Genomic DNA, 25,896 nt, shown 5'->3' on the forward strand with positions numbered 1-25,896 from the left:
GTGTGGTGGGTGCATCTGTGGAGCTGTGTGGTGGGTGCATCGGTGGAGCTGGGTGGTGGGTGCATCAGTGGAGCTGTGTGGTGGGTGCATCGGTGGAGCTGGGTGGTGGGTGCATCGGTGGAGCTGTGTGGTGGGTGCATCGGTGGAGCTGGGTGGTGGGTGCATCGGTGGAGCTGTGTGGTAGGTGCATCGGTGGAGCTGGGTGGTGGGTGCATCTGTGGAGTTGTGTGGTGAGTGCATCTGTGGAGCTGTGTGGTGGGTGCATCTGTGGAGCTGTGTGGTGGGTGCATCTGTGGAGCTGTGTGGTGGGTGCATCGGTGAAGCTGTTTGGTGGGTGCCTCGGTGGAGCTTTGTGGTGGGTGCATCGGTGGAGCTGTGTGGTGGGTGCATCTGTGGAGCTGTGTGGTGGGTGCCTCGGTGGAGCTGTGTGGTGGGTCCATCGGTGGAGCTGTGTGGGTGGAGCTGTGTGGTGGGTGCATCTGTGGAGCTGTGTGGTGGGTGCATCTGTGGAGCTGTGTGGTGGGTGCCTCGGTGGAGCTGTGTGGTGGGTGCATCGGTGGAACTGTGTGGTGGGTGCATCGGTGGAGCTGTGTGGTGGGTGCATCGGTGGAGCTGTATGGTGGGTGCCTCGGTGGAGCTGTGTGGTGGGTCCATCGGTTGAGCTGTGTGGGTGGAGCTGTGTGGTGGGTGCATCTGTGGAGCTGTGTGGTGGGTGCATCTGTGGAGCTGTGTGGTGGTTGCATCAGTGGAGCTGTGTGGTGGGTGCATCAGTGGAGCTGTGTGGTGGGTGCATCAGTGGAGCTGTGTGGTGGGTGCATCAGTGGAGCTGTGTCGGTGGAGCTGTGTGGTTGGTGCATCGGTGGAGCTGGGTGGTGGGTGCATCAGTGGAGCTGTGTGGTGGGTGCATCGGTGGAGCTGGGTGCATCTGTGGAACTGCATGGTGGGTGCATCGGTGGAGCTGTGTGGTGGGTGCATGGGTGGAGCTTGGTGGTGGGTGCATCTGTGGAGTTGTGTGGTGGGTGCATCTGTGGAGCTGTGTGGTGGGTGCATCTGTGGAGCTGTGTGGTGGGTGCATCGGTGGAGCTGGGTGGTGGGTGCATCAGTGGAGCTGTGTGGTGGGTGCATCGGTGGAGCTGGGTGGTGGGTGCATCGGTGGAGCTGTGTGGTGGGTGCATCGGTGGAGCTGGGTGGTGGGTGCATCGGTGGAGCTGTGTGGTAGGTGCATCTGTGGAGCTGTGTGGTGGGTGCATCGGTGGAGCTGGGTGGTGGGTGCATCAGTGGAGCTGTGTGGTGGGTGCATCGGTGGAGCTGGGTGGTGGGTGCATCTGTGGAGCTGCGTGGTGGGTGCATCGGTGGAGCTGGGTGGTGGGTGCATCTGTGGAGTTGTGTGGTGGGTGCATCTGTGGAGCTGTGTGGTGGGTGCATCTGTGGAGCTGTGTGGTGGGTGCATCTGTGGAGCTGTGTGGTGGGTGCATCGGTGGAGCTGTTTGGTGGGTGCCTCGGTGGAGCTGTGTGGTGGGTGCATCGGTGGAGCTGTGTGGTGGGTGCCTCGGTGGAGCTGTGTGCTGGGTCCATCGGTGGAGCTGTGTGGGTGGAGCTGTGTGGTGGGTGCATCTGTGGAGCTGTGTGGTGGGTGCATCTGTGGAGCTGTGTGGTGGGTGCCTCGGTGGAGCTGTGTGGTGGGTGCATCGGTGGAACTGTGTGGTGGGTGCATCGGTGGAGCTGTGTGGTGGGTGCATCGGTGGAGCTGTATGGTGGGTGCCTCGGTGGAGCTGTGTGGTGGGTCCATCGGTTGAGCTGTGTGGGTGGAGCTGTGTGGTGGGTGCATCTGTGGAGCTGTGTGGTGGGTGCATCTGTGGAGCTGTGTGGTGGTTGCATCAGTGGAGCTGTGTGGTGGGTGCATCAGTGGAGCTGTGTGGTGGGTGCATCAGTGGAGCTGTGTGGTGGGTGCATCAGTGGAGCTGTGTCGGTGGAGCTGTGTGGTTGGTGCATCGGTGGAGCTGGGTGGTGGGTGCATCAGTGGAGCTGTGTGGTGGGTGCATCGGTGGAGCTGGGTGCATCTGTGGAACTGCATGGTGGGTGCATCGGTGGAGCTGTGTGGTGGGTGCATGGGTGGAGCTGGGTGGTGGGTGCATCTGTGGAGTTGTGTGGTGGGTGCATCTGTGGAGCTGTGTGGTGGGTGCATCTGTGGAGCTGTGTGGTGGGTGCATCTGTGGAGCTGTGTGGTGGGTGCATCGGTGGAGCTGGGTGGTGGGTGCATCAGTGGAGCTGTGTGGTGGGTGCATCGGTGGAGCTGGGTGGTGGGTGCATCGGTGGAGCTGTGTGGTGGGTGCATCGGTGGAGCTGGGTGGTGGGTGCATCGGTGGAGCTGTGTGGTAGGTGCATCGGTGGAGCTGGGTGGTGGGTGCATCTGTGGAGTTGTGTGGTGAGTGCATCTGTGGAGCTGTGTGGTGGGTGCATCTGTGGAGCTGTGTGGTGGGTGCATCTGTGGAGCTGTGTGGTGGGTGCATCGGTGAAGCTGTTTGGTGGGTGCCTCGGTGGAGCTTTGTGGTGGGTGCATCGGTGGAGCTGTGTGGTGGGTGCATCTGTGGAGCTGTATGGTGGGTGCCTCGGTGGAGCTGTGCGGTGGGTCCATCGGTGGAGCTGTGTGGGTGGAGCTGTGTGGTGGGTGCATCTGTGGAGATGTGTGGTGGGTGCATCTGTGGAGCTGTGTGGTGGGTGCCTCGGTGGAGCTGTGTGGTGGGTGCATCGGCGGAACTGTGTGGTGGGTGCATCGGTGGAGCTGTGTGGTGGGTGCATCGGTGGAGCTGTATGGTGGGTGCCTCGGTGGAGCTGTGTGGTGGGTCCATCGGTGGAGCTGTGTGGGTGGAGCTGTGTGGTGGGTGCATCTGTGGAGCTGTGTGGTGGGTGCATCTGTGGAGCTGTGTGGTGGGTGCATCGGTGGAACTGTGTGGTGGGTGCATCGGTGGAGCTGTGTGGTGGGTGCATCGGTGGAGCTGTGTAGGTGGAGCTGTGTGGTGGGTGGCACTTTTTATAAATCATTAGTAAAAGAGATCAATGAAATTCAACTAAAACCCATATATAGCAGAAGAGGAGAAAGCTCTAGTAACGGGATTCAGGATGAATGTATATCTTTGAAGCAAATTGCCAGCATGTGAAAGGTGTAAAATAGCAATCAGCATAAAACGAAAATACCAGCAAAAGACTTTATAAAATTCTGTGTGGCCCTGATAAAATAATTAGAGCGTTTAATTATATCATGACAAACAATGGTTAATGTTTCAATAGCAGCGTGCGAGATGGTTAGGCTGCAATATAAACAAGCCCTCGGCATTGCTGTGGTGGGAAGGGGGGGCGGGGAGAGGCAAGAAGGGAAGAATAGGGGCCGGGAGCAGCAGCCTTTGATGTGCTGACCGGCCGGCCGTGCATGACTAATTAGGGGAGGAGAAATGCCAGCTGGGGGAAGCTTGGGATGCCCGAGGAGGCTGGTGGCTTTGATGTGCACGCGCTCTCGGGCACTGCAAGAAATCGCCGAGTTGGTTTAACTCTGTTTAAACTGCAATATAGCTCGCCAGCTATGCGCAAGCGCATCAGCAGGCGAGCCCTAAAAAGGGAAAAAAGCAGGGGGGCCATAGCACACCCCAGTCGTACTCCGCTTCCAATTGGGAAATCGGCAGATGATTCGCCATTCGTGCCCCACTGGACTTTGGCGAAGTTACATTCATGTAGCCTCATTATCAGGGTGAGCAACTCAGCTGGAAGGCCTATATCACTCAGGACTGCCCAGAGCTTTCTCCTTGGGATCAGGTCGAAGGCAGCCCGCAAGTCAACAAAAGCGACATACAGGCTGCCCTCGCCAAGCACCACCGTCCCCCAATGCAGCAGAGCAAAACGAAACACCTGATCGACGGTGCTTGTTGCCCGCCGGAATCCAGCCTGATATGGGGACAGGGCATTTTCCTCATCTACCCAGTCCATTATCCTGTTTACCACCATTCTCCCCACCACTTTTTGTATAGTGGCAATCAAGCTTATCGGCCTATAATTGGCCAGAAGGGACCGATCTCCTGTTTTATATATGGGTATAATAGTTGCTCCCTTCCATAATTCCGGGACTACTGTTCCCTTTGCAATTGCATTTCCTAGGAGAAATATATACCTAGCCCACCTCGCCTTGTCATTTATAAAAACATCAGAGGGTATCTCGTCTAAACCCGGGGCCCTTCCCCCTTTGGCAGCGCCTATTGCAGCTTCAGTTTCTTTGATGGAAAATAAATTCCCTATGGGGAATACAGCTGAAACTACCTTCACGTCATTAAACTCCGTTGACTCAGCGTACTGCGGTTCAAAATAATCCACCCAGGCACCCTCTGCGACATTGTTATCAGGTTTGTTTGGAAGTCCTCCTCTACCCCACTTGACAATATTCCAGAACAACCTGGAATCATTCGCCCCTGCGGCCTCCTTTAGCTCAGCCCAGTGGTTTTCATCCCATGTTTTTTTTGCCAGTAATACACAAGCCTTATAGTGCTTCCTGGCCTCACCAATCGCTAACTTATCCCTATTCCTAATTGCACATCCCAAGCTTAGCCAGGCTTCCCTGCACTGGTGGTTATACCAACTAGCTGGTTTAGGGGTTTTTTCCTGTTTGTATTACTGGACCTCAAAAAATGCGGTTTTAGAGTGGAAAAGAGCTTGTTATGTATGTCTGTTATTTCCCTTGAACCTGGGGTTACAGGATTTGCAGCCTCCATAGCAGCGATTGCAGTATCCACTTCAGAACTTATAAAGTTCATAGCCTCTGCATTCGCTAGTACCCTCGGCCAGTTAAGTCTGCGCATGTCATTGGCCATAGTAGGCATTAGGCCATTACTTAATTGGGGGTTCCCTGATGTGGCCATCCACCAATCATGAGACACACAGAGGGGATTATGGTCACTTTCTAGTCTACCCTCAATTTTCCTGTCACATACCAACTGCCACAAGTTAAGGCTGCAAAGGACATAATCTATCCGACTTTGACCATGACCATTGTCGAATGTACAAGCACCTTCCCTGTCGCCCTTCGTCCTCCCATTTAGGGCTCTCAAACCATGTTCCAAGCAGATGGCATTCAGTTGTAATATATCTTTCGTCCATCGCTTGACAGGAACCAGATGTAAAGTCGGAACACCCCACTGTGTATCTTCTTCATGCCCTAGGGGATCGTCCGAACTATCCAATGGTTCAAAGGTCCTATTTAGGTCACCAGCTACTACAACTTTGTTACCCAAAGACTGAGATTCCAGGGAAGTGGACAGTGCCTCTAAAATGGAAGAGCTCACAATGGTACTACCCCTGGTGTGGTAAATAATTAATTACCCAGTCATAATTTCTATACATTAATAAGGATTGCTCATAAATTGAGAGGCAGAGTCCGTGGTGTCCGATTCAAAAGGGCTTTAATACAATAGCTCGAGCTACAGGAGAATCGGGTTCCATCACCACTAAGGTTCAGGAAGGGTCGTCATCTAAATCTTTATTCATATAACACATTATATATAGTTAAACCATACATTGCATTGGATAGAGAAGGCGGAGTGCTCCAGGCGGAGCAAGTGAGAGAGATAAGAGCACATGGGCGTGAAAGAGGCGTGAAAAGAGGTGTACACATGGGTGTTCACTTGATGAGTCATAGGTGTGTCATAGGTGGGTGGATGCATAGAGGGGGTCTGCATGGTCAGCAGGAACCTTTACCCTACTTGTGCGCGCAAAACTAGTCATGACGTGAAATTGACGTGTAACTGGGGAGAGCTGGGGGGAGCTGACTTTAGCACTAGTAGGAGAGTCTGGGATGTCAGAACGACCTGCACCTTTGGCATTATCTGGTATCTTGTGTTTGGAGGATGTATTGTCTGAAGTAAAGGTCGCTCGAGCAAAGGCTCCTCATCACTGAATGCTAGTGTATGCATATATTTCTTCATGCATTGCGTGGGGCCATGGGCCCTCTATGGAAACGGGTTCAGTAAATCACTTGCATGGAGACAGAAAGGCTGAGCTCTATCTTCTGCAGGCGGAATACGTTTATCCCTTTCGTTAGTTAGGAATGTGTTTCCGTGGAGCGGAACAGATAACTGTAGGCAAAATACTGTCTTGGCAGACCATGCTGGCTGGGCACCTCTCGGCTGAGCAGGAAGTAAGGGAGAGGTCAGGGATACATAACTAAACTGCAGCTTTCAGAATATCAAGAGGAGGCTCGGAGCCTGAATTCGGGTCCTGGCTTGGCTGTGGCACAAAAACGCGCGTATCTAGACTTTTAAACGTGTATCATGTAAATGCATTGGCAACATAGGCCTCAGTGCAGAATTAACATTTCATTCATGGAGGCCCTTATAACTGACATGCTAACATTGGACGGAAATGCAGAGGCATTATCATTACAGGCATGAGAAGGGAATTGCATGACGACATGGACATATATGGGGCATAGGTACATACATAGGGTGCATGTAGGGGACACACTGGCCACGTAAAATTTCTATTTCCTCATTCCCTCCTTGTTCCCTACTGTGCCCTTCAGGACACGTCTATATTCATGAGACCATCTATTTGTTCATACAGCATCATCTGTTCGTCCTTAGTCATTCGCGGATGTGAACGTGGACGGGGAATACAGGCAGTGGCACACAAGCCGCAAATCGCTGGGCCACATTGCAGACAGAGACAGCAACTGAATATGACTAGTAGTATTACTCCTAGGAATGACAGTACTTTCCATCCCCAGGCTGATATTACACTCCAGAGCCAACCGGACCAAGTCCAGGTGCCTGGATTTTGATGTATCTCGTGAGCTATCTTATGGAGTCTTGTTATTGCTGCATATACAGATGGTGCGTTATTAGGAATAAACACACAACAACTGGAGCCGATCACTCTACAAGCCCCGCCCCTATCTGCCAGGATGACGTCAAGAACAAGGCGATTCTGAAGAACAACAAGTCTCATAGCAGACTGCTCCTCTGTCAAGTTTCCTAAAGCAGAAGTAGTCTCATTCACTACTGCTTCCAAAGTTCTTGTTAACCTACGTATTAGTTTACTGTTTTGGATAGGACCTATGAAGAAAAATAATCCTCTATTGAAATCTGTATATTGCTCCAGAGCTGTCTCAGTCTGATTGACAACAGGGGATTCGGTCTCCCTCTTGTGTCTGACATGTACTAATCGTGAATCTCGGTGATAGTGGGATGGGGCTAGAAAAACAGGTGGCAGGAGGAACGCTATATAACACGTCCCACCCCAGTCTAAGGGCAGACGTACATAGGCTGTCTGACCGCAAATAAAATAGGAATGACGGGAAGTTTTGAAAGTAGACTTTCCTTTATCGTTAAACTCGATCACAGTATTACATTCACTGTGTCCTAAATGTACTGAGCCTTTCTTTCTAATGCATAATTCACCTTTCACCGGTAAAACTGTTATGAACGGTGAACCTACATTTGTCTCGGATTGGACATTCAGAATCATGAAGTTAAGGGAAACATTTCCTAATTCGTACACTTCATTTTCTAGATCTGTTCCTTTCCGTTGGGGAAAACCATCTTTGTCTGGGAAACATGCCTTGTTCATTACTATATTCAGGTCCCCCCAAGTCCATTCACTCTGGGAATCTGTAAACTTTCTGTCTTGTGTTGATGACATTAAAGCAAACCATGCTCCGCACGAACCATTGTGTGAAAATGGATAAGGAAAAAGAGGCAGAACTCCCTTCGTTTTCTGATAAGGTGGGAGTCGGCCACATACCCAGCAATTCGTTACATTGCTGGTCTGGTGAGAATGGTGTAACATACGAATAAAAGTATTGTTGCGCAGTGCTAGCCGATATGACAGTTCATGGGGTGGCAGATCACTAAATGTATGCTCTACAGTGTCATTGAAGGAAGAATGTATATGTGAACCAAGAGGAGGCAAGAAAACATGTAGCGTCAAGCTTATACATATAATCGATATACTCAGAAAAAACATTATGATCAGAGTTACTATGCATCTACTGCGTAAGGATTTGCAATATTTTTCTTGTTTATCTCTCTGTCTATCTCTCTGTCTATTTGGGTCTACGATCTTATACATGTCAGGAACCTGTCTAACCGCTTCACCCGAGCGGGACTTAAACAATTAAACGCTGTCTGACTTACTAGACCGTAGCTTAGATTTGTACTCTTGTTGCAGAGTCTTTTCTAGCAAAGGGAGTTTTGAGTCACTGATATCAGGGCAGTCCTTAGTGTCTTTTACTGATCCAAGTCCATGGAAGCGTTTCACGTGATGGGCATGAATCCAGCCCTTCCTTCCCTCGACCTTGACGGTGGTCCTCGTCGTTAGTAGTACCAGCTTCGGCGCGCGCCAGCGGGGCTCGAGAGGACTTGAACGATCAAAATTTCGAATGAAGACAGTGTCCCCAGGGACAATCGAATGCTCCTTCACCTGGGTGTTGTCGGGTAAGGCAGCTGCAACCTGTGAACGACAAGAAAGGAGTGCAGACATCAAGGAAGCCAGGTAATCTGTCAGCATATTACTGTCGACATCAGTTATTCTTTTGGGCATAGGCGTACCCCACATATTCGGTGGTCTACCGAAAACAACTTCGTACGGGGACAGTCCTGTTCTGGAATGAGCTACCATTCGCATGTAAAAGAGGGCAACCGGCAAAGCTACCATCCAATCCACGCCTTTTTCTGCACAGACCTTCGCTAACTTGGTTTTGAGTGTCTGATTGTGTCTCTCCACGAGACCTGCTGCCTCTGGGTGTCGTACGCAATGGAATCTCCATTGGTACCCTAACAGAAGAGATACTTGTTTCATCAGTTCAGAAGAGAATGGCTGACCGTTATCTGAGTGCACGACACGGGGCAAGTCGTATCGCGGAAAGAATTCTCGGACCAACTGCTTGGCAGTGGTTACAGCAGTGTAATCTGGGACTGGGTACGCTTCTGTCCATCTAGATAGTGCACTTACAACTACGAGGACGTACTTGTATCCTCGACATCTGTCCATCTGAATATAATCCATCTGGAGGACTTCAAAAGGGTGGTCAGGAGGATGAAATCCACCTTGTTCCACGGGAATGCCTTTGCCTGGATTGAACTGGCAACAGATCATGCAGGTACGCACTTTCTGTTTTGCTGCTGCACGCACGTGCTTGTTAAACCAGATATTCTGTAAACTGTCTAGCATGGCCTTTTCTCCTAAGTGTGCTGGACTATGTGCTGTATTTATGATAACTTGAACCATGGAGTCAGGGAGAAACCATGTGGCTTTGCCTTTTGTCATCCAACCCTGGTCTGTCTGGACCCCTCCTTGTTCAGTCCATTTCTTTATTTCGTCTGGAGTGGCATGTGTCTGAATGTCGAGTACATCTTGTAAGGGGTCCCTGACTGTCATACAGTTTGTCAGTGATGGTGCTTCTGTCTTTGTCGTGTCAGTGGGAATGTCTGTTGGAGTCTGAGCTGTGAGTTTGGCTGTTCGATCCGCCAGGTCATTACCCTGGGAAATGGTGTCTGTGACTTTAGTATGTGCTTTGCACTTCATGATGGCTACAGCTGTAGGCAAGTGTATTGCGTCTAACAGAGCCTGGATGAGGGGACCATGCTGAATCTTGGCCCCATGAGAGGTCAGAAAACCTCTCTCCTGCCACAGGACTCCGAAGTCGTGAACGACCCCGAAGGCATACTGTGAATCTGTGTATATGTTTACTTTCATGTTCTTGGCTCGTATGCATGCTTGAGTCAGAGCGATGAGCTCTGCTGCTTGGGCTGACAGTGTGTCGATTCGTTGTGTTTCTATGACTTCAGTATCAGTGGTCACTGCATATGCGGCCACTAACTCTCCTGTGCTTGTTCTCATGCATGAACCGTCCACATAAAGTGTCAGGTCGGAGTCTGGTAGTGCAATGTCTGTCAGGTCTTGTCTTGGTTTTGTTACGGTATTAACTACTTCCACACAGTCATGTGGTGCAGGGTCTGCTGTGCTTGAGGGCAAGAGTGTCGCAGGGTTCAGGGTATTACATCGTCTGATCTCTATGTGTGGCTGGAATAATGTCAGTTCATATCCTGTCAGTCTTGCTATAGTCAGGTGTTGTGTCTGTGTACTGTTCAAGAGAACTTCCACTGAGTGTGGAACCTGTACTGTCAGGGGGTGTCCTAACACGATAGAATCGCTTTGTCTGATTGCTAGGGCTGTTGCTGCAACTGATTTCAGGCACACAGGCAGAGCCTGGGCCACTGGATCCAATGTACTAGAAAAATAAGCACAAGGCTTGTGTTTTCCTGCTTGATCTTGTGTAAGGACAGATAATGCTGTACCTTTGCGTTCAGTGACAAAAAGTGTAAAAGGCTTGCTGTAGCATGGAGTCGCTAAAACTGGTGCTTGACATAGAGCTTTTTTCAATTCATCAAATGCGAGTGTATGTTCTTGAGTCCAGGGGAGGACAGTCGAAGACGCTGCCTCCTGTGTTGTCAACTGTATGAGTGGTTTGGCTACATATGCATACTGAGGAATCCATTGTCTGCAGTAAGAAGTGAGGCCAATGAAGGCCCGTACCTCCTTTTGTGTCTTGGGCTGTGGAAGATTTGCAATTAACTGAATGCGGTCTGGTGTCAGCTGTCTACCCCTCTTGGACAGCAAGTGTCCAAGGTACACCACTTGCTGTGCACAGAATTGCAACTTAGAAGGGGACACTTTGTGCCCCTTGTCTGCCAGAAAGTATAAGACTGTCAGTGATGCACGTTCACAGTCTCGTTCTGTTCTTGCTGTGATCAGTATATCGTCCACGTATTGGAGTAATGCAGTGTCGGTAGGCATGTGAATACTGTCTAGTTGTCTTTTCAAGGCCTGACTATAAATACTAGGACTTTCTGTGAATCCTTGAGGAGCTCTCGTAAATTTGAAGCTGCGTCCATTTAAACAGAATTCGAAAAGGTACTGGCTTTCTGGATGTATTGGGACACTAAAGAAGGCGTTCTTGAGATCGATTACAGTAAAGAACGTCGCTTCAGAATCAATCGCAGTTAGTAATGAAGAAATGTCTGGGACCACTGGGTACTGGGGTATTATGCATTTATTCAATTCTCGGAGGTCAATCACTAGTCTGTAGACTGGTGGTGCATTTGGGTCAGTTTGTTTAAGAATAGGGATGATAGGAGAATTACATACATTGGAGTCAGTTTCTACAACCACTCCCTGTGCAATGAGTTTGTCAACAATTTTCAGTAATGCTACTACAGCATCAGGTGGTAACTTGTATTGTCGGATTCGGGGCAGTACTACTCCTTGTTTGAGAGTGACACGATGTGGCGTAATGTGCATGTAACTTACATCAGTCGGACCTTGCGCCCATAAATGCTGTGGTACCTTCTGGAGTCTGGGATCAAAATCTCTCAACACATAATGTCCTTTAAAATCACGTAAAAACAATCTCACTCCTTCCCGAGAACAACAAATCACTGCTCCTAATTCTTTCAATGTCTTAATACCAAGCAAGTTTTCTGGGCATGACTTAGTAAGTAACAAGTCTGTAGTGCGGGACAATGGACCGACTCCTAGGGAAACTGGCTTTGACACTTCGTTAACAATAGGCTTTCCTGAAAATCCCAGGGCAATATTCTGTGAGCCTGAGAGGGGTGCCCCTGGAACCTCGTCATGACTGATGGTAGTTCTGCTCGCCCCTGTGTCAATTAAAAAATTTCTGTCTTTTCCTAATACACGACTATGTACATAGGGACCCTCTTGATCTACAGGAACCTCAATAAGGGGCAAGCCAACTTCCCTCTCTAGGCTATTTCATGAGTACTGTTGATGTTCTGGATAGTCTAACTGTGCGTACTGGTACATTTGTTGCGTGACATGTTGTGTGGCAGCAATGGGTTGCGGTGTAGCTACTGTCTGTTGCGAGTTCTGTGGCGTTTGCGTGTTCTGCGGGATGTTATCCTGTCTAGGAGGACGCGGTCTTTCTTTCGTCTTGCCTGTAGCTATGTTATGTTTCAGGACTGCACATTCACTCACATAGTGACCAGGTTGCTTGCAATAATTACAGTTTCCTTTAACAGGTGCCGTGCCCTTTTTATGGCCATCAGCTGGTACTGATTGTGCAACTAGTACCTTCATTTTCGTATCTTTCATACGTCTCTTTTCGTGTTCCTGTTCCTCTCTAATTCTGTTCTGGTGGTACTGTAACATTTGTAACATTTGGGAAGGGCTATTTGCTTGGCAGGTACTATCAACCTTTTGTACTCTAATTTTTGATCGGGGGTAAGGAATTCTCTACTAATTTGCTCACAAAAAGATGTGGGTACGATTCACTATTTGTCTTCAGGCCACTATTAATAATAAAACATTTTTCGAATCTAGAATAAAAATCACTAGTGTCTTCATCTGGTTTCTGTTTACAGGCTGAAATAGCATCCCAATCTTCCTTTTTAGTAACTAATAATCTCGGCAAGACCTGTATCAATAATTCAGGTAATGCTTTAGCTTTTTCCCCAAGACCAACACCAGGGCCTCGAAGTTTGTCTTCATCTTCCAATTCTGTCCAACTGATCTTTTTCTCTCCCACCTCCCAATCTTTCTCTTTAAGCTTTTCGTAAATGCCTGCTGGTAACAGTACTTTTAATAATTTAATGATGTCAGCGTATGTGTAATCCCCTATGCGGAGAATGTCTTTTAATTCACGGTGGAACCCCCCCCCCGGGTCTTTATCATGACAGGGCAGTAATTTTTTCATTTCCAGTATTTCTATTTTTGTCAAGGGTGTGTAAACGTATACTCGTTGAAGCTCATTGGTTGCATTTCTAACGGGATGTACTTCTCGTAGGGGGTTCAGTCTGTCTATGTGGAAGGTCTTTCTGACGCGGTGTGGGGCAGGAATCAAGTGCATGGTCAGAAAAGTCAAGTACTTATGTCGTTGGTCTAGAATGACATTAATTAATTCGGTACCTAGGCCTCTCCATCTCTCTAGGAGTAAATCGTCCAATAATTTATACAAGGGACCTGGATCAGAATGCTGGCTCTCGTACAATGTGATCAGATGTTGAACCATGTAAATACCTGCTAAACGCTGTTCCTCCAGAGGAAGGCTTAAAAATGTTTGCGCCACTACGTCATCATTATATATGTTAGAATTACAAGCCCATTGAACGGCTGACCGGGCTAGTTCTTGTTCATGCATAGTATGAGGTTCACCGCCCCCTGCTCGTTTTCTCAGTGCATTCTCAGTAGCTTGGAATAGGTGTTCAAGACAATATCTTTCTGGTATGGGAGGGCCATGTTTACTGTAATCTAGGCCTTTAGGCCTGTCAAACTGTCTTGCTCTACCTACGTAATTCAGTTTATCCACTTCCTCTGTTTCTGGCCCATCCTCTTCAGAGGCTGAGTCGTCCTCTTTCTCGTCTGACTCTTTCTTGTGTAAGTTCAGAATTTCTTTATGGATTTTTCTGTACATACATTCTATCTTTGACATTGTATCATGTTTACCGGCAGCTATGTTGTCACTCCAATCAATCATACCCTTAGTTACTCCTTTATCTGCCTGGTCTTGTTCCCTAATCAGGCAATTAATCAAAAATCGTAAAAGCATGCCTTGAACCTCCACCTTCCTTTGTGCCATGGCCTCTTGTATACTTTCGGGTCCCTCCCCCGTTCTAATGAAATGGTATATTTTGTCTAAATAGTCCTACATGTCTGGCAATGTGATCAAATAGTCTGCAACGCGTCTCAATCGTACTGAGTACATGAGCATTGAGCCTACACCTGGTACGGGGTCATATATACAGGATGTAAGCGTTATATTCTGTTTAAGTGCTGTTGCTGTCGTTTTTGGCGTTCGTTGTAGTGCTAATTCTCGTAGTGTTCGTGATGGTGGTGTTGTGTGCCGTATGTCTCTAGTGCGCCCCCCTCCCACTGCCCCTTGACTTGCGTCATCTCTCGCTGTCAGGGTCACTACTGGTGTGGGCTGATCCTGTGTTGCGGGCGGAGGGAGGAAAGGATTGTTAGGATTGTTGCCAGGAGGAGGAGAAAAATCTGCATTAACATAATCCGGAGCGGCGTCTTCTAAATAAGAGGAAAGAAAAATGTCCGCTGCTGTCTGTTTATGACTAGGTACTTTGGTCGGGATCAGTGGTGGCGGCAAATTACTAGGTACTTCCGGGGTCACTTTAGGTAGTCCTTCGGCGAGGACAGGATACATGCCTTTAATAAGGGCATTTCTTTGTCTATCCACTTGTTCTGCCTTAACCCGTTCACCTTCTTCCTTTAGCTCTTTTTCTCTAGCTTTTTCTGCTGCTTCTTTACTTCTCTCTGCTTTGTTGATTTCTTTTTCTGATCTCCTATGCGCTTCTTTACGCCATAACTCTATGGCATCTTTCTGGGACTGTCTAGCTTTCTTTTTCCACAGTGCTTCCTCTACTCTCATGATGCAATCAGCATCCCATGTCCCTGAGACAGGCCATCTATATTTCTCTTCCAGATCCTTCGTGTAGTCTACCCATAAGTCTAAAAACAGTATGGCATCTAGCCCATGCTTTTGGTACATAAAGTGGCCAGGAGTGTCCCTAGGCGGGACGGGGACTGCCTCTTCGAGTATCCCTTTCCTGGTCCCTATCTGACGTAATTTCGAAAACAGCGGCATGTTGGAGCTAACTTGAACGAACATACAATATACACAAGAATAGACTGGAAACAATCATTCATACTACGACATTAAAACATAAAAAACAAATACATCCTAACTAGTACATAGAAAAAACACACTCTTAAAAAAACTTGTTTACTTTATGCACTGCAAAAACAGTACAGCCATACCGGTCTCGTAAAGAGACACGTCTTTACCGCATCCACCTGAATGGACGCGTCTTTACCGGATCTGTGTACCCAGACCCGTCTTTACCGGGCTCAAATAAATGAACCCGTCTCTATGCGTTCCCAATAATGGTACTCACCGGGAAGCAAAACTGAAGGCCTCGGAAACTCGATACTGGACTGGACTGCTATGACTTCTGGTGCTGCGCATGCGCCTCGGAACAGGTGGGCCTCGGGATACCTCGGACCTTGCTCTCTCTGCCTGGGCTCTGGTCGGGATGGTCCGCAAATCTCACCGCCTCGTGTGGATGCCTGGTCTCAGTCTCCGTCTCCTCCGTGGGCCTGAGGGAGTAGGCAGGAAGTCCCGCTGACGTGTACACTTGAAGTCCGTCACGGCTATAGAAGGGGTAGGGGGCTGGACCTACATCACCGGCGCGTGGGGAAGGGGACTGGTTCCTGTTCGGGCGCCAGATTAATGTGGTAAATAATTAATTACCCAGTCATAATTTCTATACATTAATAAGGATTGCTCATAAAATGAGAGGCAGAGTCTGTGGTGTCCGATTCAAAAGGGCTTTAATACAATAGCTCGAGCTACAGGAGAATCGGGTTCCATCACCACTAAGGTTCAGGAAGGGTCGTCATCTAAATCTTTATTCATATAACACATTATATATAGTTAAACCATACATTGCATTGGATAGAGAAGGCGGAGTGCTCCAGGCGGAGCAAGTGAGAGAGATAAGAGCACATGGGCGTGAAAGAGGCGTGAAAAGAGGCGTACACATGGGTGTTCACTTGATGAGTCATAGGTGTGTCATAGGGTCATAGGTGGGTGGATGCATAGAGGGGGTCTGCATGGTCAGCAGGAACCTTTACCCTACTTGTGCGCGCAAAACTAGTCATGACGTGAAATTGACGTGTAACTGGGGAGAGCTGGGGGGAGCTGACTTTAGCACTAGTAGGAGAGTCTGGGATGTCAGAACGACCTGCACTTTTGGCATTATCTGGTATCTTGTGTTTGGAGGATGTATTGTCTGAAGTAAAGGTCGCTCGAGCAAAGGCTGCTCATCACTGAATGCTAGTGTATGCATATATTTCTTCATGCATTGCGTGGGGCCATGGGCCCTCTATGGAAACGGGTTCAGTAAATCACTTGCAAGGAGACAGAAAGGCTGAGCTCTATCTTCTGCAGGCGGAATACGTTTATCCCTTTCGTTAGTTAGGAATGTGTTTCCGTGGAGCGGAACAGATAACTGTAGGCAAAATACTGTCTTGGCAGACCATGCTGGCTGGGCACCTCTCGGCTGAGCAGGAAGTAAGGGAGAGGTCAGGGATACATAACTAAACTGCAGCTTTCAGAATATCAAGAGGAGGCTCGGAGCCTGAATTCGGGTCCTGGCTCGGCTGTGGCACAAAAACGCGCGTATCTAGACTTTTAAATGTGTATCATGTAAATGCATTGGCAACATAGGCCTCAGTGCAGAATTAACATTTCATTCATGGAGGGCCTAATAACTGACATGCTAACATTGGACGGAAATGCAGAGGCATTATCATTACAGGCATGAGAAGGGAATTGCATGACGACATGGACATACATGGGGCATAGGTACATACATAGGGTGCATGTAGGGGACACACTGGCCACGTAAAATTTCTATTTCCTCACTGGCATAAATGTTATACAAATCTATCCCTCCATGCTTTTCTGAGGTTATTCTTAACATTTGGATGTCTTTACAACCCAGATCCACCACTTTGATTGTTAACTGAAGGCATTACCTAACCCAAATAGTCAGGCCTCCCATCGGTCGGCCCCTAGAACCTCTAATGGCTGGAATTGAAAAATTTAAATAACTAGGAAGAAATATAGGGTCGCAAGCCCACGTCTCCTGGAATAAACAGAGATCGAAACCATTAATGAAATCAATCCAATTTTGAGACGTCAGCTTACTGTTCAGCCCCGCGATGTTCCATGAGAGGAGCTTCCCGGGGCTGTCCATAGATAACTCTCCTGTACAGGACACCCAAGTTCCATTTCGCCCATCCCCCCTCCCTCGGGTGGTATCCTCCATGCTATGATCAACCTCCTGGGTGTCCACGGTACTTAATATAATTGATACCTCTCTTTCGGAGTCCCCGGAAGTAGGAATACACTCCCCACAAGTTTCATCCAAAATCATAGTCTCCCCACAAGTTCTTATTTCATTTGATACCACATTTTTGGACAAAACAGTTAACATAGGTTTCCCACATATCTCCCTACGGGACATACTTTCCCTGTTGTTCTGGCAGTAATCGGAACTTGGTCAATAGCTCCACCCTAGATCATTCATTACTTCAAACTGATTATACATTAATCCGTTATGGAAGTTGCCCCGTTGAGAGGGTACAGTAAAAGGTGCAAACCCTTGGGAGGGGAAATTATTAAAACAACCTGGTTCACTGATCATTCCAAATTGTATACCTGTTGGTCTTGGGTAAAAAAATGTAAGATCAACAACACCAATTCTACCACTACTTGGGCCCCAATTTTGCTTCGTAATCAAACGTGCCACCCTAGGATCTTGAAAGTTAACAACTATACACTACCCCCAGGTTCTTAGGAGTGCAACCTATCCAATCTGTTCTTCTCACTCCAATAATCAGCCCGTCCACTTCCCCGGGCAATGGTCTATTTGCCTTCAACCAGTGCATTACCTTGTTCTTTAGCATCTGGAAGGATTCTCTTTGCCCGGCCAACAGAGGTGGTACATTAGTGAGGACAACCACATAGGGGTAAGAGTCCGGGGTGAGATTCATGGGAGGTATCCTACGCGGAACTCTCACCGGGAGGTTAATAGGCCGGCTTATATCAGGAGCAGCAGGACATGTTGTTGAGATGCTTGGTAGTGGCTGGGAACAACTCCATCCAGTGTTTTTTATATTGGAACTGTCTTTGTTACCCCTAACTGGGACACCAGAATGGGGTTTTAAGCTACTTGGTAAAGGCTGCGAACCATTAAAGACAGGATTACCATTTTTAGAACTCTCCTTGTTACCCATAGCCATGGTATCAGGCAGCTTGGTTTGTTTGCTAGTATTACTACTTGGGCGGTCCAACAAAACTGAGTTAGTCTTAGGGGTTTGGCCCTTCGACTGAGGCTTGCTAGCAATGCTAACTATAGGCGGAGAGGGCACTACAATGGCACACCATTGGCCTGGACATTTGGTTTCAAAGAGTTGGTACTTCCCCCAGTCCTGGGATGGGACTTGTTTAGGGCTTTGGTAGAAAAGAAGTTATCTAGGGTTGCCTGTTCAAAATGATCTAATCGATCAGCTAGTTTTTTAACTCGTTCCTCGACAGGGTTCAGGAGAGACATCATCAACCTTTCCAACTCGAGAAGCAGAACTGGAGCGGAAGATAATGTCTCAGCCAATCCCATCGCTGAAGGGACATTCGTATTAGATGCAGGACTAACCGAAACAACTCCATCCTTAGTAGGGTCTTCCCCACCAGGGGCAGCCCCAATAGGCTCACTAGAAGGGCGCAGGGCTACTCCAACCTTCCTTATTTTTTTCGGGTGTTTGGAAAGAGTACACTTCTTCGGGGCAGCACTTCTTTTCCTTTTAATACTTGGTTTAGTTTTATCAATGTGAGCCGTCACACTTAACTGGGCGGTAGTCTGCTGCCCTAGAAATAAACCAGTTGTTGTTAAGGGCGAGGTGGGGGACGAAATGGGCACACTCGCTTGGGCAGTAATCACCTGCACTGTAGGTGAACTGATTGTTAATGTGTGCGAGGTGGGCGAAAAAATAGGCTCAATGGGGCCCACAGACGAGCCAGCCAACAGCTCTGGTGAAGGGGGAAAGGCATAAGGCGTTTCCAATACAATTGGCAGGGTTAAAGATGACAAGGGAGGAACCAATGTCAATGCAGGGAAACCTTGGGGTGGCCTTTTCTCTAAGGGAATTTTAAGGAGTTCAATGGATAACCTACGCTCGGCGCGCCTCTCGGCCAAAGCTATTTCTTTGTCAATATCTTGGGTTGCCCGACTGAAATATTTGTCTAAAGGGCCCAGGATAACTGGCCCCGCCTCGGCCTGAGTGGGGATCAGAGCCGTTGGGTTTGAGTTCAAAGACATACTTCACAGTCAAGAAACTTTATGATTAACAATAATATATATGCAAACACCAGGTATTCCCTGATAACCGACTATATCATGTAAAATAAAGGCACAATGTTAGAGGGTAGGCCCAGCCCGGCCTCCGTCGGCCCCTGACGGCCACAGACGGTCCCGCCCTTGTCCCGGGCTTCTGCCGGGACGCTTCCTGCTCAGCGGAAGTAGACACCACTATTATAGGTTAGGTGTGACGCACAGGGGGCGGGGCTAACAGGGAGAGCGGGCCAGGTGATCTAAATTGGCCAGGCAGGGACTCCTGGGAGATGTAGTCCCTGCATAACGCTCGCAGCCCTGAGCAGATGCCCCAACACTCCTCTGTCAGCACAGCAGCTCCACAGATTCCCCGGCGGCTTTCCCTGCAAAGCGGGACCCGCGAAGCGGGTCCGGCGCGCAGTGGTGTAGAAGCAGGTCAGCAGCCCAGAACCAGGAGTCCAAGAGCAAAGGTCCCAGTAGCACGAAGTCCAATCCAGCAAAGGGTCCCACAGGTGAGAGGCAGGGAGTCTCTTTTACACGATCTGTGCACAGGGGGCGGGGCTAACAGGGAGAGCGGGCCAGGTGATCTAATTTGGCCAGGCAGGGACTCCTGGGAGATGTAGTCCCTGCAGAACGCTCGCAGCCCTGAGCAGATGCCCCAACACTCCTCTGTCAGCACAGCAGCTCCACAGATTCCCCGGCGGCTTCCCCTGCGAAGCGGGACCCGCGAAGCGGGTCCGGCGAGCAGTGGTGTAGAAGCAGGTTAGCAGCCCAGAACCAGGAGTCCAAGAGCAAAGGTCCCAGTAGCACGAAGTCCAATCCAGCAAAGGGTAGAACTAAATAGACAGGTACAATACACAAGGAGCTAGCAAAGAGGAGTGTTTAACAGGAAAAAAGGGGAAAAGGGCACACTCTGCAGAAGGCAACCAACAAACCACATGAGGGAAGAGGAAGCTAAGACAGAAGGAACAAGAAGGTGGCACAGTACAAACTGGAACTAAGATAAATGGGAAGAAGTCTGGTGCTTGGAAAAGGGTAAATACAGAAGGAATGAAGGTTTAAGGATCAAGGAAGCACTAAATAGAGCTGGCTCCGAAATCAAGGAATCGGGGCAGCACTGCAGACGGTGCTCGTTCAAAGAACAAGGAATTAGCTACAGCTCAGGAATTAGGAATCTTCAGGAAACAAGGAGTATCAAAAGCTCAAGAACTCAGCAAACAAGGGGTCAGTCAAACAGGAACAATGACCAACGATGGACGAAAAGAAACTGGGGCTTAAAGAGCGCACGGTGATCACCTGGATCAGGTGTGAGCAGGCTAGCACCTGCCAGCCACAGGTGTGCCTTATTCTTTTAACCATGCTCGGCCTGCAGGGGTGGAGGTGAAGCAGTGTGCAGGGAGTTCTAGGTATTGGAGCTCTTGTAGCATAAGCAAACTGGCTTCCACAAAATCCAGCATGGATCAGGAATGAGATGGAATTTCCGAATAGCGTCCAAGAGCCTGGAAATCAGTTGTGGGTATACTAGAAGGTCCAGAAGCTTATTTGAACACTGGAAAGTCCCACAGTTAGTCCCCTGATGGTGGGCACATACGCGCCGGTAGCGAATTATGACCGTCATGGCATTCTTGTGACCAGTACTCAAGGAGCTACTTTTAAAGATTGAAGATTACTGGTGACAGGCTGGAGCTTTCGGAAGAGGCTCGTCTGGATAAACTGGAATCTGCAGGGATAGGACCACCGCGGGATGATGCCGTAGTAGCCCACCTCATAAGAAGTCGTTGAATAGGATTTGGAGGTTGATACTATTGAAGGTTGCATGATACGTTTATCAGGGTTTGGGACCCAGGGAGTGACCTGGAGTGCACCAAAGAAGCAGGTGAAGCCACAAAGCAGCTGTGAATCATATGAAATATTTACATTTTTGTTTTCAGCTCTATTGACCTTGATGATTGAAAACTGCTGACCACCAGCTAGACAGTCATGCATGTGAGATAGGAAGATAGCACTGTGGGGTGGGGGCACGTGGAAGGAAGGGAGGGGTGGACTGGATGAATAAAAAGGCAGAATGAAGGATGGATAAAAAGCAGAATGAAGGGATAGAAAAGGAAAAGAAAGAAGGAACAGCACAAACAATGATGATCAAGAGAACGGAGGAATGAAAGAAGAAAAAACTGACAGAAGGATGGAGGAAACAAAATCAATTTCATAATTCCTCTGGGAGAGCAGCCCCCCCTGAATCACTCACCTCAAGTGCTCGCACATTGCTGCTGGGATATGGTTCACAGGGGCCGCATTTTATTTTTATGCTACTCCCTTGCCTTAAGAAATTCAAACTTTTTGCTCAAGAAATACTATTTAATGGTCATTAAGCAGCAGCGTATGCAGCACCGGCGTGTCATTATGTTTTTTCTTTAATCATGATGTCTTTTGTCTGTTTCCAGGCGGCCCAGTGCTTGGTTTTTTAATCTATTTCTGAAAGACCTTTTTTTAATGCAGACGAGGGCCTACTTGGAAGCGAGCCGGCCTGTCTGATCTGAGCTTTCCTAATAATCTAATATCACTTATTGTCTTTTCAATTACCAGGCAGCGGCTTCAAAAGGTTATTCCACCTGCGCTGTGATCCCCTAATAAAGAAGGCAAGTGTGGCGCGCGCGTGGGGACTTCAGGGCCTTAAAGGCCTTGTACTACGGAGATTGTTTGCCAATGACCCTGCGACTGGGGTACATGAGGCCCCCGTGTCCTCGCGCAGACCCCAGGCATGTCTTATGTGGCCCAGGTGGGACCCCAGAGAGAGGGCTCCTTTGGGATTAGGGAGCCCAGCCCAGAGCCCGCATTCTGGTGAATCCCCCCTCTTCAATGTGTAGGATTTTAATAATTGCTCCGCACTGCATTAGCATAAGTCAACATATAATATTCACTTGCACTGCCTTACGGTTTCGAGATTAATGCTCTAATATGATTTTTTTTTCATGGGGACGGGGGGGGGGGGGTTGGTATTTGAAGGAAAGGCTTGTCAGCTGCCTCCTATCCCGTGCTAGTGGCCGTGGAGGGTTTATTTGAGGCCCCCTGTGGGAGGATTATCAGAGTTCTGCTCCCTAGAGTCACCGTAATGAAACTCACCTCCACACCTGCCCCGTGTGATCTGGTGCACACGACTGATGCTTGGCTGTGCTCCTCTCTAGATCTTTCTCTTTCGTTGCCTCGAGACCCTTCGGTTCTCCCCTCGCTGCATCCACCCGACCTGCACCTGCCACATTTTATATTTCGCACGTCCTGCAGTTTAACCTTTCACCTCTTTTTCTAACGCGTCGCTGTCTCTTCTTCCTGCTTTCTTTTCTGAGCGATATCGATTCTCTCCTCCATATTTATTTATTTATGCGTTTTTATATAGCGCATACTTTACCCGCAGGTGTCAGAGCGCTTTTCAAGAGAATCAGTTACATTACATAAGGACTTTAGAGTACACGAATTACATAGAAGATGCAAAACAGATACGCACGTCTAAACTCAAAAAACGTAGATATAGTCTGTCAATATTGGCGGGAAGTGAGCACAAAGACTATTGGCAGAGAGTGAGCACAAACAGTATAGAAATTGCAGAATTATATTATATGGCATAACATTATGATATACAAAGGTAACAGTATATACAAAGAGTAGACGAAGGGCAGTGTATGAAACGATGTACATGGAAGTATTCGATGAATCATATTCAGACAGATGGTGGCAGTGCTTAATTTGTAAAAAAAAAAAAAAGTGCCAGGGCTCTGGTTAGGAGGGCACTGCAGCTTGCACCACACTTTGCCCCTGCCACGCTGCCAATGATGGTAACAACGCCACTGCTAACCCTCACACACTTAAAAGTGTGACACACTCTTCCAGGCTCCCCAAGCTATAAGAATGGCTTGGACAGCATGCATAGTCATTTATAATGTATATTGAATTAATAATTAACTGTTGTTGTGGTCATCTCTAAATTTGCCGCACAGTGCAACTTTGTGGCAACCTGTCATGCTCGGCTGCTGAATTTTAAGTGCAGGAGAGATAACTGAGGGTTTCTGGGTGGCTCCCAACCCAGCATCTCACCCACCCAAGTAAGCACCCCTTCCCAGAAGGGGATCAGCCTCTCTCACCCCCAAATCGTGTGAAGAAGGGCTCCCCATCTGGGCCAGGTGTTGTGAGCATGATGGTGATGCGATGTCTTCCAGAGTCTGTCCTGTGAGATGTAGACTTGGTGTAAGTATTTTAGTTAAATGGCTCGGAATTCTGAGGCTATTGCACCCTCCAATGGGGCTGCTGGGCTTCCTCCAGCCCTCTTCCTTGAGCGGGCCCTGGGCCCTTTCCCAGGAGTCCTGCAATTTGTCAAAGGAATTGCGTCTAGACCGGGCAAGGATAAATGTGCAAGATTCAGTGGGACTTCATCTCACCCAGGGGCACCTTGGCTTCCAGTGGGCGGTGGTCTGGGAGCTCCACCGGCTTCATTACAAAAGCGTGATGGTGTGGCAGAGTTATATATATCTAAAATCTTGCCTACGGTGGAGTCCGGCCAGATTCATCATGGTCCCGATTAGCGAGTCCTTAATAGCGATTATTAAGGAATCGCTATTAAGGACTCGCAAAACGGGATTCAAGTAGGAATCGCAATTGAAATTGCGATTCCTACTGATTCCTTATTTGCGATTTGCTAATTGCTAATCGCAAATAAGGAATGACTCCCCATTCATTCCTATGGGCCAAAAGGCCCATAGGAATGAATGGGGAGTCATTCCTTATTTGCGATTAGCAATTAGCTAATCGCAAATAAGGAAGCAATTTCAAGGGTGTCAGGGCTGTCCAAAGGACACCCTGTAGCACCCCTGTAATGCAATCTACATTGGTGTTGCGCACACACATGTCCAAAGGACATGTGTGTGTGTAACATGCAACTTAGAAAAATGCTTTTAAAAGCATTTTTCCAAATTTTCGCTATTTACCACAAGGTTTGACCTCGCGGTAAATAGCGGCCCAAAATTGCGATTTCGCAATTTTAAAATGGTTCATGAATTGCATTTAAGGAATCTCAAATAGAGATTCCTGAAATGCAATTACTCGCAAATGTGCGAATTCTTAATTAGCGAATTTTGCATTTGGGATGATGAATCCCAAATGCAAAAATTGCACTCGCAAAGGGCCAGATTCTCAGAATCTGGCCCTTTGCGAGTGCAATTTAGCTTGATGAATCTGGCAGAAAATTTCTCTTGTAACTGGGAAGGATTTTAGCACCGCCCTCAACATGATGCTCCCAATTTTGAGATACCTATAAGGTCCTATTTCCCAAAGCCCAGCAGATCCAATACCTTTTGATGTCATCACTCACACCACGTGGGGGGGCTCATTTGTCAGGAGTTGTGCCCACCCCACCACTTGTGGTTGCTTTCCATACTTGAAACTCTGCTCTTGTAGCCGGCGGTAGGCCGAGGAGAGCGATCATTCGATAGAGCAGATTGGAAATTTCAGGTATCTTGCATCACCAATGTTTTCTGAAGCCAGATTGTCCAGTTGTACAAGGGAGCATATTATCTTAAACCCTTTGATGCTCATGACGACCCCAGCTCGTCATGCAGTACAATGGTTGTGTGCTTATGACGAGCTGAGCTCGTCATGAACAATGTATTCCATGGATCTGCAGCACAGAGGGGGAATTGCTGCAGCATTGATAGTGTTAATCTGTCTGTTGGCTAACACCCTGGCCCAGATCTTCACCTCTACAATGAAGAGATTGGGGCCGATTCACAGAACTAACTTAAGACAAAATCCTAAACTTACTACTTTTGGTATTCACAGAAGTTAGGATTATGTTTTAAGTTTCTCTTAAGACAAACTTAAGACAGACTTAAGACAGACTTAAGACAGACTTAAGACAAACTTAAGACAAAATCCTCTTAAGTCTGTCTTAAGTCTGTCTTAAGTTTGTCTTAAGTCTGTCTTAAGTCTGTCTTAAGTCTGTCTTAAGTTTGTCTTAAGACAAACTTAAGACAAAATCCTAACTTCTGTGAATACCAACAGTAGTACGTTTAGGATTTTGTCTTAAGTTAGTTATGTGAATCAGGCCCTGAGATTGGCCGATATGACGAGCACAGTTCAGGGGCAGGCCATGTTTCAGGATAACCATAATATCAGCCAGTCTCGTGTCTGGAGAAAATCTCCCCCTCTTTAGGGCCACCCTGAAGGCCTCTCCAGAGGGTCTCTCCGACCGCAACTGTAGCGATTGTTTTCCTTTCTCATATTAAATGCATTATAAACTGAGCAAACGCAAACGCAAACTGTATTTACACTGTTGTCCATCTTCCATCGATGTCACAATAATCACATGACGACTATTGTTGTTGTTTCTTGTTCTAAATAAAGAATTGCAGGCTTTACACTAACAACAGAGAGTGTTCCCTTTTCCCACACTCTACCTAACCAAGGACATCCCCACTGTCTCAGGCTATCTTTGTACAGTGTGTCAACTAGCATGCTTGAATAAACTGTGAGAACGACTGAAATCCAATGTAAAACTACCATGAGAGAATCCTCAAATGTATTTTATATTAATATGTTTCGTTTATGCTTCTTCCTGATTGGTGTATATCATAAGAATTATGTACTTCTGTAGAATTGCACGAAGGTCCTTCTAAAATCCTATACAAGGATTTGTATTTTTTTGTATCCCAGAACCCCTCATTTTCCACTTTTGAAAGTGATTCTATGCTGGATTTCTTATAAAACTTTACTGAGTTCTTCATACTCATGATTTGTTCGCTTTGATGCTAAACATACTGATGGCCTATTTCATGTACTTTGCCAATTATCTTATTATATAACATTTCAACTGCCAATCTTTGTCTGTCATTCTTATTGAGAAAGCCTCAGTGCTGATTTTGTAACTTGATTGCAATGTATTTTTGACGGA

The sequence above is a fragment of the Lissotriton vulgaris genome, chromosome 2_1, assembly GCF_964263255.1.
Source record: "Lissotriton vulgaris chromosome 2_1, aLisVul1.2, whole genome shotgun sequence".
Taxonomy (NCBI): domain Eukaryota; kingdom Metazoa; phylum Chordata; class Amphibia; order Caudata; family Salamandridae; genus Lissotriton; species Lissotriton vulgaris.